Raw genomic sequence first — 17,297 nt, forward strand, 5'->3', positions numbered from 1 at the left:
CTCTCGTCGCCTCTTGCTGAAATATAATACGTCGTATTACTATGGACTACGTACGGCAGATATTTTCTTATGTCCTTTTCTTTTATTCACCATTCATACGATAGTGTCTGTAGGTGCTCACGTGCGTTTATTCGGCTCGGTCGCATATTTGGCGGAATAAAATGTAATGCGTGCGAATGTAGAACGAAAGAGGAGAAATTCTCTCGTCGAGGAAAGCTTCGGCGATGCCACTCTTTCCATCCCGCTGTTTTCTCCGCTTCTATTGGAAATAGGGATAAAGGAAAGGTAGTCAAAAGTGTGCAGGAGCGAGCTTCTCTAGAAGGCAGGGAGAAGGAAGATAGGAAGATTGCATCAACAGTGGGACGACTGCTACCAGAGATGCACAAAACCGGGAAAAGGCATTTCTTTCTCGGAGGAGAGAAGGAGTAGGAGAGGGAGAAAGAAGAATTCACTCCCGACGCGCTTGCATCTGCAAAGACGCGAGCAATAAAATTGGTAATCCCACGATAAACACGTCCGAGATGCTAATCCTACCTGCCGGCATAAGTAGGCGATTACCTGCTGCAGCACTTGGAATAATTCGCGACAGCCGCTTTGTGTGCACGGCGCCTGCCTCGCACAGTGATATTCGTGGCGATGCCTCAGGCGGCTTAGCCCACGAGTTTTACTTGATCAATGTGCAACATATATTCGACGTAATGCAGATTAGAATCAGACATAATTGTTTGTACCGTTGCGTTATAACGAGATACAAGCGACACTTTTACATACAAAATTTAGATCGCTCGGCGTGAAATAGTTAATATAAAATTCAATTACAGTCCCTTTTTTTTATTTATTCCGTGTCTAATGGCAGACATCATAAAATAGTCACGCGTTATATGTAGTTACAATCATGTTGGGCGTGTACACGCGATTATTTTTATTAACGCTGTGTATCCCGTCCAACGAGATTCTATCATCTTGATACAGTTATGCGCATGGTTGTTGCGCTCTGTCGCGGAATGTTCTTGCGGAACGGTATCGCGGGGACATCGCGAACTGATAAGGATTCCATTTTACCTGGGAGTTTCATTAAGCGGTAATTAAGTTTCGCGTCGTACGCTCGACAGCCCCGAGGATAGGCGACGGCGTGGTTGGTTCTTGCGGCACCGCCGTATCATTATAAACCGATGCATCTTAATCATTCTTCGCCCCGACGCCCATCCGCTTCCCGCGACGTCTTCTACCCACTTTGTCTCTCTTTTCGTCCTCCTTCGCTTCCACTCCTCTATCCTCTCGTCCTCTTCGCTTCGTTCCCTCTTTTGCTCATCCTTCCTTTCGGACCACTCGACTCGGTTCACTCTCCGTCTCTTCGTTTACACCCTTATTACGTAGGATTAGATTAACTTTCGAGCGCAACCCACCTTGTTTATCCTGCTACTCGGCAGGTACTCTCCGCCCATACTCCTGAAAACCGGGGATGATCTCCAGTAATAGCCTTAAAGGGTAGGTGGATTCGCTCTTTCCCCTAGCTAGGCCCTTGTTCCTTTTAGACACGGATTTAGGTGGAAAGTAGACGCCGGAATTCGATCTCGGAAAGTTAGTGTTATTTAATACCTGGGAGAAGGTTTCTATCCTTCTAAATGATACTTGAGATGGGACGCGGATTGTCCTCCTATTTATTTGCGACGTCATTGGCAATTCAATTTTCCGCTTTTACAAACAGCAGCGGTAACATTTGATCAGATTAAATCGTTCGTTTAAGAATGATTCAAATTATAATTTAATATTATAACATATAAAATTGTTTAGTAACTTCATTCACAATCGTATACATATATCGCATATTATTGCATTTGCAGTGTATTTGTATCGAAGCGCAACTGTACATTATAATAATTAAACGCATATATAATTAGCGGTTTGTAGCAAATATATATGAAAGCTTCTTTCTAAAAAATACGAAATATTCTAAATCTTATTACCGTTTGCTACAATTTTATCTACAGTATATAGTTTAATTAAAATTTATTAAAATCGCATCTGTTAGGAATGGCAATGCTTCGACATTCTTTAAATTAATAAATCTGATCGCACTTTTTGAATTCTGAACACGAGTCTCGTCTAAAGGAATTGCATCGGCATTAATGTCGCGTTCGATATACCGAGCATTGTTTTCGCGCCGGCTGCATTCGAAGTTAATATTCAGGGAGAAAGTCTCCATGTGCGAGTCGTCGAACAAAAAAGAAACGGAAAATTTAATAATCCGATGTAGCTGCAACTGAACGTGATCGGAGATGATTTCGAGAGGTGGAGCCAATGCGTGGAAGATGCGGGTATATACATTACGACTAATGGGCGATCTTTAATAAAATATTAAATCCCCCATTGGGGGGGGGGGGAAGTTTTAAACTCTACGACGCACGACGAAGTCCTTTTCGCTCTTTCTCGCTCGCTCTTCATACTCGTCTATTTCTTAACTTTTTCCCTGGCGTTTCTTCCACTCGACCTCTTTCTAGATGTCTGCGAATAGCTCATAACTTTGCGGTTCTCTCTTACTTCCATCCCTCGTTCCTATCCAACCTGTCGTTCCACCTCACGACTCCCTCGCTCTGTCTCTCTCCTTTTTTTGCGCTGCTCGTTCTTACTTCGGGTATATTCTTATCCCGGCGACCCCTTTATATCGTAATTACCATTTTTATCCTTTCTCTTATCCCTCCCTCCTACTACCGGCCCACCGCCGTTTGGTCCTCCCATCGGAATTCATTAAAGTCTCGGGAGTATTCTCGCGTAACTAGGGGACTTCTCTTCGAAAGCGGAGGTGACTCCTTCTTCTATCCGGCAAGGAGAAGAAAAAAAATTCAAAGAGAAGACCGGGTCACGTTCTCCGACGTGGGAGAAAATCTCTCACCGGTTTCCGATAGACGACAACGACGATGACGACGAAGTAGACGAAGTAATCTCGTGGAAGTTACTTTGCGTGGAGTTTCCAGCGTAATGGGCGCGATTGGTACCGATTTTGTTAAGAGTACATTTAATTCAATAAAAGTAGCTGCTACGAGAGACGGCAGCGAACGTCATGACGGTGACGCGCCGTTCTCTTTTTTTTTTTTCTGTGCGATCTATAAATTAATTATGTATGATAATATGAAATTAACTTATCACTGCGCGATGTAACTGCATTTACATGTTAAACTAAATTAGCGCAAAGAAATAATGTTAGATTTTCTTCTAAGAAGAAAATAATTTTCAGTTTAATCCTTTTCGAGAAGAATCAGCCTCCCTTTCTACCAAGCTGTACTTATGTCCTTACGTAAGTCTTGTCGTCTTAATGCTAAACTTGCAGTATTCTTTCTGAAATATATCTCTATTTTTCATTGCTTAGACCTATGAATACCTAGATCCAGTTAACGTGCGATATTAAATTTTGTAGATCTCTTTATAAAACATGTGAATATAATATGAAAATCTTTGAGAAAATGTTTATTTTTTAAAATTATGTATGAATTCTTTATGTCTTTTCTTTTTTTTTACTATAATCATATTTCAAATTTACTGTATAATTTCTCCTAATTTAAAGTCAAATAACAGTATATTTACATTTTTCGTAACTTTCAATAGGTATTTACCGCAAATTTTGTAATTGTAACACAGGCAGTGAGAATATTTTGAATCCACGCCGAGAAACAAAATCTTATGATCCAATTAATACATTTTATTAAAAAAATAACTCTAATGAAGCGTTAACTTTTTAAATACGTCACCGCAAGCGCCGTCGGATTCAAGAACCGCCCGGATCAATATAGTTGATCCGGTAATATCAGAAAGAAAAGATCGATTGTTACTGCAAGACTAGTTTCTCCAACGGTAATGGAATCGAGGGCCAGCAAGAGTCGGTCGCACGAATTAAACGATATGACAGAAGGGGGAAAATGCATCATTGATTTTTGTAATAACGACGAGAGGAAGATGGGACGTCGCTGTAACGGCGAACACGTTCTCAGGCATCTGCGTTTACGTTCACATACGCGCGTGGTAGTTCCTTTCCTCGGAACCGCTATAAATGCGCCTTTTGTTGGGTCGACAGTATGCGACGGAGTTATGCGCTATGTTATCGCAAATTTACGTGCGCGCGAGAGAGCGATAAACTAGCAAAACTTACGGCTAGTAGTAAACCGAGGCTCTTTGTAGCGAAGGTTCCTCTCAGGCATTACGCGCTTCGTCACTACTGCATAGATAGAGGATATTATCGAATCGGTTGATAAAAGAAGACGGATTTCTGTTTGCATGCTGCAATATATTTTGCACGGGAAACGCGATTCGCAGATGGTTACTCTGCGTAAAGGTAATTCCCGTGTCGAAATTTTGCTTCTACTTTGAACGTTAGTTTTAGAACGTATGTAGACTCTAAAGATTTATGATTAGAACGTACGTAGGCTCTAGAGATCTATAGATCTAGAGATCTAATAGGTTCTAATCTAATAAATTCAGCTTCTATAATGAGCCTGTAAATAGCAGTTATCGAAAAATTTCCTACTTTTAGGTTCAAAAGGAGTTTTCTAAATAGAAGCTGATTAAATAATATTAAAAGAGGTTCTATTTTGATTTCTCAAGTATCAAAACAGGTTTATAAGGTTTAATTGAGGTTGAAAGAGATTCAATGTAGGACCAAAATTTCGACTCGGGTTTTTATGGGCCGCCTAATTACATTGAGAGTAATATTATGTAGTAAGAGCCGTAAACTATAAGAAATTAACTGATCATAGTCGATTATTCCGCTCACATTGGATTGTAATTGATTATGATTAATCGTAATCGATTTCTTGGCTCATCTTCGACGAAGAACTACGACGGTGACGGAGTGGTTGCGGAAAATCTTGCTTGTTTCACTTGATCGTTTCGTGTTCTCTCCTCTCCGCGTTGCGTGGACGCGACCTGTGATCAATCTGCGAAAAGAATAACCTTCTTCTAACGGAACACGAATCAAGGCATTGCTCTAAGGGATTTCCGATGGGAATCTTCGCCCCACGTTATCACGCGGTCGTTTCACACGAGAGATATTTCTTTCCTAATGGCAGGTTGCTCCCTCGCACGTTCCTCTACTTAATACGCTCGTGCTACTGTATTAAAAAAATGGTAGTTTGCGCGCACGTTGCATTTACCAAGGGATTACGACGAGAGCTTTGAATAAGTAAATATTGTATACACGCTATTTATGCAATTTTGTAATTTAGTACGAGATATTATTTTAGTACAAGCTCAATCTTTTAATATCATGAAATTAAAGCATATGAGACTTGTTTTTTTTTTCTATTTATATATCTTTTAACAGATTATTTAGATTTTATTTTTTGCCAGTCACAATGACTTTTTTATCACTTTGTGCATTAAACCTAAGTACACAGAGTGACCTACTTTTTCAGCTTAAAGCAAATTTTTTATCGATGTCAATGAATTTCTCGATTATATTGTTTTAATATAAGAGGAATAGATTAAATTTGTTTACAGTATGATGGAATTAAATTAAACTTATTTATGTATATTTTTTTTTTACAAACCTTTAATTATCGTTATTTCTGGTCTATTTAGATGCATATAATTGTTTACTGTACTTGTTAGAAAACAAATATACGAATCTCTGTTTTTTCCGAGTTAAAAACTGGAATTTTCTATTAATACTGTTTCTTTCCTGAGGCAAAAACTTAAAACCGGAAAATTATATTCTTTTTTTCTTTTTTTTTTGTGTGTGAGTAGACCAGTTTGCAAGAGGAGCTTGTAATAGATTAACGTCTCGTGCCCTCGTTTACTTTATTTACCATTGCTTTACCGGGAACGCAGGATGCTTTTAGAAGTTTGCCCGAGTTAACTGGAATGCTTAACTGGAATAACTTTGCAGATAACTCTGAAACCGAAGTTGGCCCCGGGTCAGTAGCGTAAAAGCGATGGCTGTATCGAATCGATTTATCAGGACTTGCGTAACTCTCTTGTTTCCATGAAGTTTCGACATGCAATATAAGCATCAACGATCACACCTTTGCAGTTATATCGCTTTCACTCTCGCAAGCGGAGTAATAAAACACAGATATATAACACGTGAATAAAACTCTTTGGCGTGTAAGAACGTTATAAGCTCGTATATCCGGTTTTAATTATATCAATAGCCGTAGCCAACGCCAAGAAGAAAAAAACAAGATAAAATTACATCAAATCGACGTGTTTTTGCTTCGAATGCTTGCAGTGGTGTATTCGATCATTTTTTTACAGCGTTGGCTTCCAACAATTTATAATTTCGATTTATAATTTCGCGATCGTTTTGAATTTCTGTTAAAACGGATTTTAATAATTCATCATTTGGCGAGCTTCCCAGATAAAATTGGAATGAAAAAAATGTCAAGCATCTCTCGTGGGACTCTAACGGCGCTGCAACGACCTGGACGATGAAATTAATATGCTGTTAATAATTTATTTAATCGTGCGTACGCGGATGCTCGGATCGACGCTCAAATTATCCGCGCTGCAGCGCGTTCCACGTTTATAAATCTATTTTCAATTTGTTAATCCGCTGAGAATAATTTGCAAGAAATAACAGGTGCGCTCACCGGTGTTAAAACAATACGAAGATCTCGATACTCTTCCCGCAACGCTGGCTGCGTTGTGCGGGAAATATTTCGAATTCATCCCGTGAACCACGGCGTGATTTACAATGGTTCGGTCGACTGTAAATTCGTACGCAAACGCGGTCGTGTCAAGCTCGGAATGCAGAACGCGTGTTTGCGTTCACTCCAAAAGCTGGTGTCTTATCTGGTGTTTCTCCCTCGCCTTCGTTCCTGAGACACGACCCTTCGTCCTTTTCCGCTCCGTCAACGTCGTCGCGACGTATTCGTTAACCGTGGAACAGGGATCGATGCTGCGACTTGGGTTTAGAATGAATATGCGTCTTGGTAGATACGAGCGCGACGCGTACTCGCTTCTTCAACGAATCTCAGAGGGAAGGTTGATTTTTCCTATCCTGGAATCGGGTCTTCAGAAACTCTCCCGCGACTCCATCACATAATTGGAGAAAACAAGCATTTTGCTTTCTTCCCCTTTTTATATTCGTTGAATTCTACATGTTCCTCGCATAAAAACAATAATAAAATTATCCGTTCGCGTTCACTCAAGGATGCTTGATATAAATGACGAATTGAAATATTGGATAATTTAATATCTGTATAGTAAATCAAGATATTATTTTTACTGGATATTTAAATTTACATTCAACGTTAGTGATTATTTCCGAGAAATATATTGTTAAAAATTATCAACGATGAAAATACTTTAACTTAAATAAATTGTTTCGACAAATAATTTGCTTTAATTTGTAACAATTGTAACTGTCCATATTAACATGCGTTGTATACATGTAAACGGTATATACGGCAGTAGAAAAAAATAATTAAATAAAATTTGAGAGAATTGAACTGAAGAATCTGGCGCGTAGTATTTGATGCAAAAGATAAAAATTACTCGTGACAAATAATCTGGAAATAATACTCGATCAAGTTTAGTTTCCGTACTATTTCCTCTGCATATCAGAGCATCGATCCTTCCACATTATCGTTGGATTTCCGAACTTGGAACGATTACGCCGGATATCCCGGTGGCTTAAGTCGAATATATTAAACGATTTCGCGGCTAAATACTTGCGGGTATAGTCGGGCTCACTCTGAACTCGATTAAAATGTTCGGAAACTTTGCTGGTAGGGTTTAGCTCTCCGCGCGCCGCGTGCCCGTGGGGCTTGATTCGGATGAGGGTTGCGGTGCAGCAGGATGTAGGAAATTCACGAAGACGATCGCGAATGAACGGGCTCGGTGGTCCTGGAAAGGACCCGCGGAGAGGAGCGAGTCTCGTTTGCCGCGAGTCGAGTGCGAGCGGCCAACTTGGCTTTTATAATGAAACTCTTCATGGTCGGTAGTGGAAGTCGCCAAGTAGTTCGCGGTGTGTCAAGATTTAGAGCGATAGTTGTTACGACCAAGTTCTCCGCTTCCGGTTTTCTACAACTCTGGCGACTTGCAGCATTTTCTCAGAGTCCTGTGCTTCTCTCTCTCTCTCTCTCTCTCTCTCTCTCTCTCTCTCTCTCTCTCTCTCTCTTTCCTTTTCCTCCCTCTTCCCTTTTTTCTTCCTATTCTTCCTCAGCTTGCGGTAACTTCCCTCTCGATCTCCGCCATTGAATTCGACGTGGCACAAAGAGCCACTTTCTGGAAACATCCCTATACGTCCCCCAGGGAGGAGAAGGTATAAGTCCTTCGACATGCTCGAAAGCGGATTAACTGTTGCTCGCTTCCGATTACTCCTTTGTAATTGAATACTAAGAGAATATCCTGAAATGATCGAAGTTTTCGATCTCTCATTTCTTTGATACCGATACGTTTCGCTCATTAAATTTGCCCGATGACGTCGCTTCACAATCGTATTTCTTATTTCTACTTACACGAATTATCGTGACATAATTTTATTTAACTTAAATGCGATTTTTTTATTTAGACTCTAAACGTTGAGTAGTTAAATTACACGGCAAAAAATGAGGTATGATTTAATCAAGTCGAGTCGCTCGGCGGAAAGTCAAAGAGGTAGTCACGCGAGGTAGTTTCAGCCCTCGTTGCTAGTATCTAATAATTAATCCAAAAGAAACGAGTAGCGTGTACGATACGTCGCTTTTAGCAGGGGATGAACTAATTCCCAAGTGGCCGTCGCGTACACGTAGTAACGCATCTCTTGCTCGTGTCGTGATAAAGATACTTTATGCGGCGAGACGCGTGGCGAGGTAAATCCCGTATATACTAAAGACCGCACGTATAATTAGACGCGCGATACACAATCAGAATTACGCGCGTGGCGCGACGTGTAAACATGTGTAAACGTGTTTGCATAAATCAGAACGCTAAAGAGATTTAAGCACGTGTCGGGTCACGCGTGTCCCGACGAAAGATACGTGGACGCGCACGGCTTTCGGTTTCCAGCTGGAAAAGCTGTTCCTGCGAGAAGGTCACCCACGTCGCGCCGATGTACCACCGGTGGCTTGCCACATCCGAGCCTCCGTTCATTACGACTTCTCCCGTTGCAGAACTTTTAGATTTCGCGGAATCCGGCGGAAGGCGCGAAATGTTGCCTAATTTTGCTCGAAACTTCAGGACATTCTCGACATACTTCCTGAGATACGTTCTGTGATTCTGATTTGCGGTCGGTCGCTCGTAGTATTAGTTTGCGAAATTAGTTGAGGTGAGGTTAACATCGAAAGAGTCTTATTTTTGTGATTAGTGTTGCGTTATAGAATTTTTCGCACATTATTCTTCAGCGACAGATTCTTTGACGCGAATCTATATAATATCAGATATTTATTAATGCCATATGACATTAATAATGCTACATGGGAAGTTTTCTATATATAGAAGCTGTGGATTAAGCTATAATATTAAAAGAGATTCTATTTGATTGTATTTCAAGTATCAAACAGGTTTATAAGGTTTAATTGAGGTTGAAAGAGATCCAGTAGGACTAAAATTTCGACTCGGGATGTCTTGTTTTGTTTATTGCTTATTTCTATTGTACTTTGTCATTTTAATGTCGCTGACATAACAAATTGAAAGAGATGATTTTGTGATACACAATAAACTTGATATCAAATACATATTAAAAATTCATAAACTTAGAAATTTAGAAAAATTCTGTTACTATAATATAGCTCCTTGTTGAAGTATCTCTAAATTAATGCTTCAAATATTTAAATTTAAAATTTTGTAAAGTTTATATACTAAAATCCTTGGAAAATGTTACACTTAAACACTTTATTTCATTACTTCATCAAATTTTTTTGTTCGAGAAAAAGAAAAACTGACTCTAGCTTAAAACGTATATACTAGTTAAACATTTTCCGATATAAACGAGGCAATTTATGTTTTATCTCGCTGGTTGATTTCGCAGGCGACGAGATTTCGTCTATTAATCTTCGAAAATATTTGACGGCGATAAAGTTCTGATCGAAGAAACATCGTAGTCGACGGCGAGCAGAGAAGCGGTGACGGTCTAAAATACACGCGCTTCGTATATTCCTCAGGTAATACTGATTGGCACTTAACTACGCACGAGTTCGTCGCTCTCGCTGGCGAAAGACTCGGCGAGTGTCTGCGTGACAAGTTTGGCGCTTCGACGAGAGACGAGAGACGCGAAGTTCGATCGAAACTTCCGGGAACACCTAAGAACGCGTCTTGGCTTCCGCTAAATTCACGACGCAGGTTTCAGCTGAGAGTATATCTTACCTCAGAACACGAGACGTGAAAGGAGATTTACAGAGAAAGGAGAAAGAGAGAGAGAGCACACACAACGATAAAGTAGCACGTAATTTTCACGAGTTGCTGAAGTTGCATGCTGTCGAAGACAATCGTTGCCGTAATTGTCGGTCTCGCTGTTCCCAAAGGAGACGGCTTTGTTTCAAATTTACAAGGTGACACGAACTTGCTGGATTTTTCTCACGGTTTCTTTTACGAAATAAGTCGACAGTGTACGCACGAAGAATCCTGAAGTTTGAACACTTCGATTAATTGGCTGTAGCAATTATAATTAAGCAAACGTTTGGTATTGTATGCGCAAAAGAGTTGCCCTGTTAAAAAGATTACAAAAAAATATTAAATACTTCCGACCGTCGAAGAAGCGAGCGTTTACTCTTTCGTCGCGTTATACGTTCGTCTTCAAACGACCGAGCTACGCCTTTGAAGCAAGGTATCCTTGCAGCTAAATTTTAATGAGCGAGCGTGCAATGTGTTTCCTGCATCTCCTTAACGCTTCGAACTTTATGCGCATTTACCGAGTCCAGAAATGTAAATTCTAACGGGATTGTTATTTATCGAACTTAAATTTATCGAGACAAATATTATTTTTTGACAGAGCCATCGCTGAGAGGCTATTGATTTATGTAAAATTGCAGTATTCGTTGCAGTTAATTGGGCGCGCCTGCAGTGTTTGAAGTCACCTCGTCGTTTCAATGAGAAGAAAACACGTGCTTTGCTTCCCATTGCATATATATATTATATATATATATATATATATATATATTTTGCTCCTACAGGCAAAGCTTTTCGCTTAAAATTGTCGTCAACAGCTTTGACTTCAAAGATATAAAGACATAATAGTAAACGAGGTAGCTCGCAAAAAGAAAATCAGGTTTAAGTGAGAAGCTCCTTTTGCATCCAATGAGGATCGTGCGACTTGCGTTATCTGCCAGCTTCATGGAACCGTCTGTAGATTGTCCTCGTCATTATCGTCTGCGAGAGTACATTAGAGTGGAGAGTACATTTCGGGAAGCGACGAAACGTTTGTATGTATCCTGATGGTTGTTAACTTTTCGAGTTAGCGAGATAAGAGCCGGGGACGGTATGGTCGAATGGGTTCAAGTCGACTGACGATGGGCGTCTGTGCGCAAATATCTCTCGTTTCTATGACGTCTCATTTCCCATTAGCATACATTAGGAAAGTAGCGACGTTGCGAGAAGCGGCGGAGGAATAATTAGTGCCGTATGGTAAGGCATTGAAATTCTGCGTTCATCATGCAGACCGTATAATTCATAAACTCATTATTCAATCTCTGATTTGATAACTAACGCATGCGTGTGTTATCGGTTGCGCAATCGAGACTCAGTATTATAGTAAAGTGACGATTAATAGTTCCGTTATAGAGAAATGGCAACGCGTGCGCTGCATATGTATTCGATTAATAATTCATTATTTGCCTGTGTATCAACTAATACTGTATAATTACTGGGTAAATAGTAAAACGCAAATACACATGCCGATTACCCACTCGGTAGAAACCTCGCTACGCATTTAGACGACCTGCAATTATTCGGTCGACCGGCGAGATAAATTATTCAACGTAACGCGAAAGAGTTCTTATCGCACGAAGCCATTTGTCAGATACATAATGATTAGCGTGGCGCAAAATTCGTTAACTTCATGCTTCGCAAACGTACATGAAATACGCCATGTCATGTAATGACTTCAAATTGATGTTGCTGAAGTGTCGGACTTTGCACTCGATGTGAATTATCTTGTTTATTTACGGCTTTCTGCACGTTGTACAGAATAAATTTTAACATACGTATAAATATTCATAAAAGCAAATGTAAAACGTGTTTCAAAAATTTCTGATAAAATAATTTCATGAATAAGATAATTACATATTATAGTTAAAAATACATTTAATCTTTTGTATATATGTAATGATATATACGTACATTAAAAATTTCAATGTAAATCCAAATATAAATTCGGCTAATTATACTAGCAATATACGTTGTTGTAATGTCGGTTATGGGTGGCTGATACAAAAAACGAGAATATCTGAAAAGCCACGGTGCCGATCGTGATTTTTTGTTGAATTTCGTTCCGCTGAAAGTGCAGCTTATCGTCCCCGTTGGCATCTCGAATCCATTAAGGGTTATTTCGCATCATATAGGCTCTTTGAAGAATAATCGTGTCAAGTGAGTTAACTGACACATAACTTCTACGTCCCCTACGTCGAGTCAGTCCGGCGAATCAAGATCAAAATTACGTTCACGTATAGTTGAACTTAATGTTAGGAGGGTTAGTTTTAATCCTTTGGATCTTCGTGATATCATTATGTCGTAATATATATATAATACGAGCTTTTGCATTTAAATGAGATGGCGAAATGTGTCCTCATTTCGCTCGTTCAATTATTTCTTATACGGGAGTTGTTTTCATTTCAATTCAGGAAGCGATGCAATAATCATTTCCTAAAAATTGTGTGTTAGTAAAGTGAAAATTTCGTATCATTTCATCAATTTTTTTTTTTTTTTTCGGAGGATAGATTAATCTATTTAATTTCTGAAAACAAAATACTTTTCTGCGACTTTCGGATTATTTATCCAACCGCGAGATCGCGAAACAAAAAAACGTAAAAAACGTATAAAAATCTTGCTCAGCATTTAATCCACATGCATAGCGATCAAGGTTGAATTACGAGGAACTAATTAATTACTCTATATAAATAAGTCGAGCGATTAAACCTTCTAATAAGAAGCCTCCCGGCATGTTTATCCCGCTTGGAAGATTGCAATTTGCAAACGGGCGCGGTTAAGACTTGGGTAGATCGTGGCGAATTAATTTTAACATCCTATAAGTCAGCCCGAGCTACATAATAATTAAAGACAATCTAGTAATGAATTCATCGCCTTTGATAGTACTGCCCTCGCAACGGTAGATACGTCATGAGATTATCTCAACCCAGTAATTTTCGTGAGACGACTGCCCGCGTTTTCGTAGGACTTTTCGTGAGAACAATAATTAAGAGTGCTTCGTCGACTTACAAACTTAATTGGCGAATTATTAATAAAAAAAAAAAAATATTTTATCTTACAATTGGAACATAAAAAATGTTCCGAGTGAAAAAAATGTGAAAAATTTCGAGACCATGTCTCTTATTAAACAACTTGCACGAATGTAATGCGACTGATGATGAAAAAGAAGACACTGTTCCGTAATTCCGAGGCAATTATAATTTGTAAAAGATACCATTGTTTAAATGGAAACCAGATAGCACAGATTTATGCATGGATAATCTCGATTCAACCGCATTATCGATCCACTCTTGAGAGGTGTCGACAGTACGTTTCAGCGTTATGATCGGTCACGCGACAATATGAATACATAACGAACCGGTTGTTCAACGTTCGATACTTTTAAAATTAAACCTCGTCGCATTTGATCCACCAAGATGCGGGCGGAAGGGAAAGGATACGAGTGGGGGTGGGGGTGAGGGGGGCAATTATTCGTGGAGAAAAAGGAAATTTCCCATTAAACTGACTCTGTTAAAGCCGAAACAAAATTAGCCCATTAAAACAACGGGATTCTATCGCCGACAAACCTCTCCGCGCGTTTTCTCCGCATCGCGGTCTGCCGTATTTTTATTCCGTCTTTAAACTCGTAACTAGCCAGACTATCGAGAGAGGGAAAAGAGAGGTAGATGGAGGAAGGAGAGAGAAAAGCTCCAGAGTGAAAAAAAGGGGAAACATCCGGCGTGCCATCGGCCGTCCATTTTCAAAGCATCGGCTACGCCAAAGAACGTTCGTTAATTTTAACAAGATCCCGGGCGAACGAATGGCGCTCGTTAAACAACGCCGGTAATTTAACTTAAGAAGCGGATGTTGCAATGGTATCCGCATTACAACGAATCCGCGTGCGCGTTTCAAGCGACTATTTTGTAATTAAGCGCCGCGGACAAACGGTAGTGCGCGCCGATCGATTGCCGCACCGCGAGACTAATTAGAAAATTAATCGGTAACTTTCCCGTGTAGCGATTTATCAGGCGCGAGCGTCGCGATGTAACGCAACGGTAAGGGAGGAGTAGGGACCGGATTCGCGAACGTTATATGTACCTACCGACTAATATACCTACGTGGAAAATTATCGGCCTCGAGCGTGCCGGAGTTTATTCGATTTAGACGCCCGCCTCGCAAGAGCCCGTAAAACATCCACGGCTCGACCCGAGTAATTAGAACGGTAATTAATATGGTTTTTCCTCGCGCCTCGCGCGGGAAGCTTCTCTTCTCGGGAGGGGTGAACTTTGGAGCCCGACGAAAAAAGGTAAGAGGAATGAGAACAGATGAAATACCAACAAAGACAATATGAAAAAGGGTACAAATTTTTCGTTTGCGAATACAATTTACCATTACACGGACTTGCTAGTGATGCACGACATTCGAGAGTAATTTTGTTAACGAATGTACGTACAGAACTAGTTAGTGGAACGAAGCTTATCAGTCTTCCAATAAAAAATACATTTGCACAAGAAGAAAATATCGTGTATATTTTGCTCGACTGCTTCAGAACAGAGTTGCTACAAAATTACAAATAAGAGAAGTGAGGAAAAAGTTGGAGAAATTGAAAACAGTTAGGGGAAGTTTGGATATTTTGCAAAATTTTGTGGAAAATAAATATTCTTCATTTTAAAGAAATTTAATGTGCATACATCGCGCATCTACGCAGTTTTGAAATACTATCAACTTAACAATTATATGGAAACAGTGTCAGCTACGTTAATAGTAATTTGCATACATTAATCTCTCTCTCTCTCTCTCTCTCTCTCTCTCTCTCTCTCTCTCTCTCTCTCTCTCTCTCTCTCTCTCAATAAAATATTTGATTTTGTATTTTCATTCTAATTTTTCAAATATTTGAAAATATAAAAAATTTCATAATATGATTAAAGCATCATGAATTTTTTTTTTTTTAATAAAGGAAAAGTTATGGAATTTTAGAGTGAGGAATTTGTGACAACCCTGCAGAAAATACTTGTGCATATTTCGAAAAGACAACGAATTTATACAATAAAGAAAGAGATTAAATAAGTATCCTCCAAGACGGATTTCATAGTTCATTTCCTAGTTAAAAGCAATTGATCTTTCCGATTTTAATCTTTCAGTAGCTTAAAAGGTAGGTATATGGATAAAGTGCAGAAATAAGCGAGACGCTATTAATATAGGAGAAAAAGAATAGAATAAAAGAAAGTTAATTTTGTCATATTGACTACGTTTTATTGTAAGTTCTGTAATGCAATCGCTCTATATTGCCGGCTTTCAACGGGAAAGGTATTGAATTGTGTAATTGGTTTACTCATTTTTAATACGGGTCGTGCGCACGAAGTATAAATAATCCGGACGAAAAGGAGCTATTGCAACACAGCGAACGCAAACGAAAGGGAGAAATGAGCCGATATCGTTAATAATTTACCTTGGAAATTCAACGTCGATAAGGGCCGGGGCCGGTATATAGGCGGCGGCATTTGGTATACATAGTCTTTTTATTCCCCGTGATAACAAGATCGCCATTTTTATCGAGTATTTATTTTTCTTTTTTTTTTCCATCCTCCAACGATGGACGCTTCTACGAGCCATTGTTTTTCGGCTGGACATTTGCGGGATTCGCTTAAGCGAATTGCATTCGACTACGACATGGTCGTCACTGACGTTATCACTGTTTTCGTTGTTGTTGACATTATTCTCTTTAACTAATACGAGAGGACCATCGAGTTTGGTTCGATAGCGACGGGGATTAATAGTTGGCGGTGATACTGCTCCATTTCCCTCACTCCTCCTCCTCTTCTATATTTTTCTGTCCACATTTTTTTTCCACCTGCCATAGACACGGGATTGTACGTTAATAAAAAGCTGTACGCGAACGAACGAACGAGCGAACAAATCGACGTGATAATTAATGACAGAAATAAAGAGCGAATTTTTATTCGAAAAATGTTCGCCATTGCCAGACGTTATTAGCCCGTTTAGTGATGTACGAGCTGTGTGTAAGCTAACGCGTTCGTCGTGCAACAACGTCACGTCGCCGAATCAAACGGTATTAATTCTATGACTGTGCATGCGGTCGCGCGACGATATTTTCCACGGCATATACCGGTGATTTTGGGAATTTTACTTCGCGCCACGCGCCCGCGGTGTATTATTTATGGCGCTATATTACGTTTACTGATTTAATCATTACGACGTTAATAATGAATGATTTTTTGGTGGAAACGGTTTACGGAACATTATTGTAATATAAACGCGCCGCGAAATTCCCGGGCAAAATTCGCGACTGAAATGATGCTGGTCGCGTACATTGCAAATGTCGTTCTTTTGATTGTGGCGCGGATACATATCGGGCGATGAACCGACGAGCGCATTTTACACGCCCGCCATATTCAAAGATTAATATTATATCCAAACATCCGGCGCAGAATGAATTTACAGAATTCAATGTCCGTAGCAGGTACGTAACTCTGGTTACGTACCGTCCGGTATTAAATTTGTATCGCTCCTCGTTACCGGTACTTCTGCAAAACTCCATTGTATTTCACTCGTAATAAATGGTTCGCGCTGTGTGACGATAAACACGAGTCGTGTGTTATAAATGTGTCCGTTTGTTTAGAGATAACATCGTCTGTCGTGTACATGTGTTACGCGGTGAAGCGTTGTTATAATCATCGCGAAAAATTCGACAGTAATCAATTTTCATATTTTTCAATTACTGTACATTGCAGTACGAGGGAAAGGACGGAACGCGATTCTCTCGCCAAGGGCGAGTCGTGTGCCCGAAATGAAAATGGTCCGCGTTTGCGATTGTGTGCTTATGGCTGTCGGAGCCCTTTTGATCCCGGTCGGAAAAATCGAGATAGCCTGATAAAAGATTCTCGGCCAATTACACGATTCGATGGGGAGAGGGAGGGGGGGGGGCAGATGTGCGTCCTTTTGAAGGGATAATTAGTACGATG

At 39.9% G+C, this 17,297-nt stretch overlaps 1 protein-coding gene across 1 annotated transcript in view; it reads left to right on the forward strand.

Moving 5' to 3' along the window:
- Positions 1-17,297, forward strand: part of LOC108750890 (E3 ubiquitin-protein ligase MYCBP2) — a 191,194-nt gene that overhangs the window by 126,467 nt on the left and 47,430 nt on the right. The gene's annotated exons all lie outside the window — the stretch shown is intronic.

This window comes from Trachymyrmex septentrionalis, unplaced genomic scaffold (assembly GCF_001594115.1).
Source record: "Trachymyrmex septentrionalis isolate Tsep2-gDNA-1 unplaced genomic scaffold, Tsep1.0 scaffold38, whole genome shotgun sequence".
NCBI lineage: Eukaryota > Metazoa > Arthropoda > Insecta > Hymenoptera > Formicidae > Trachymyrmex > Trachymyrmex septentrionalis.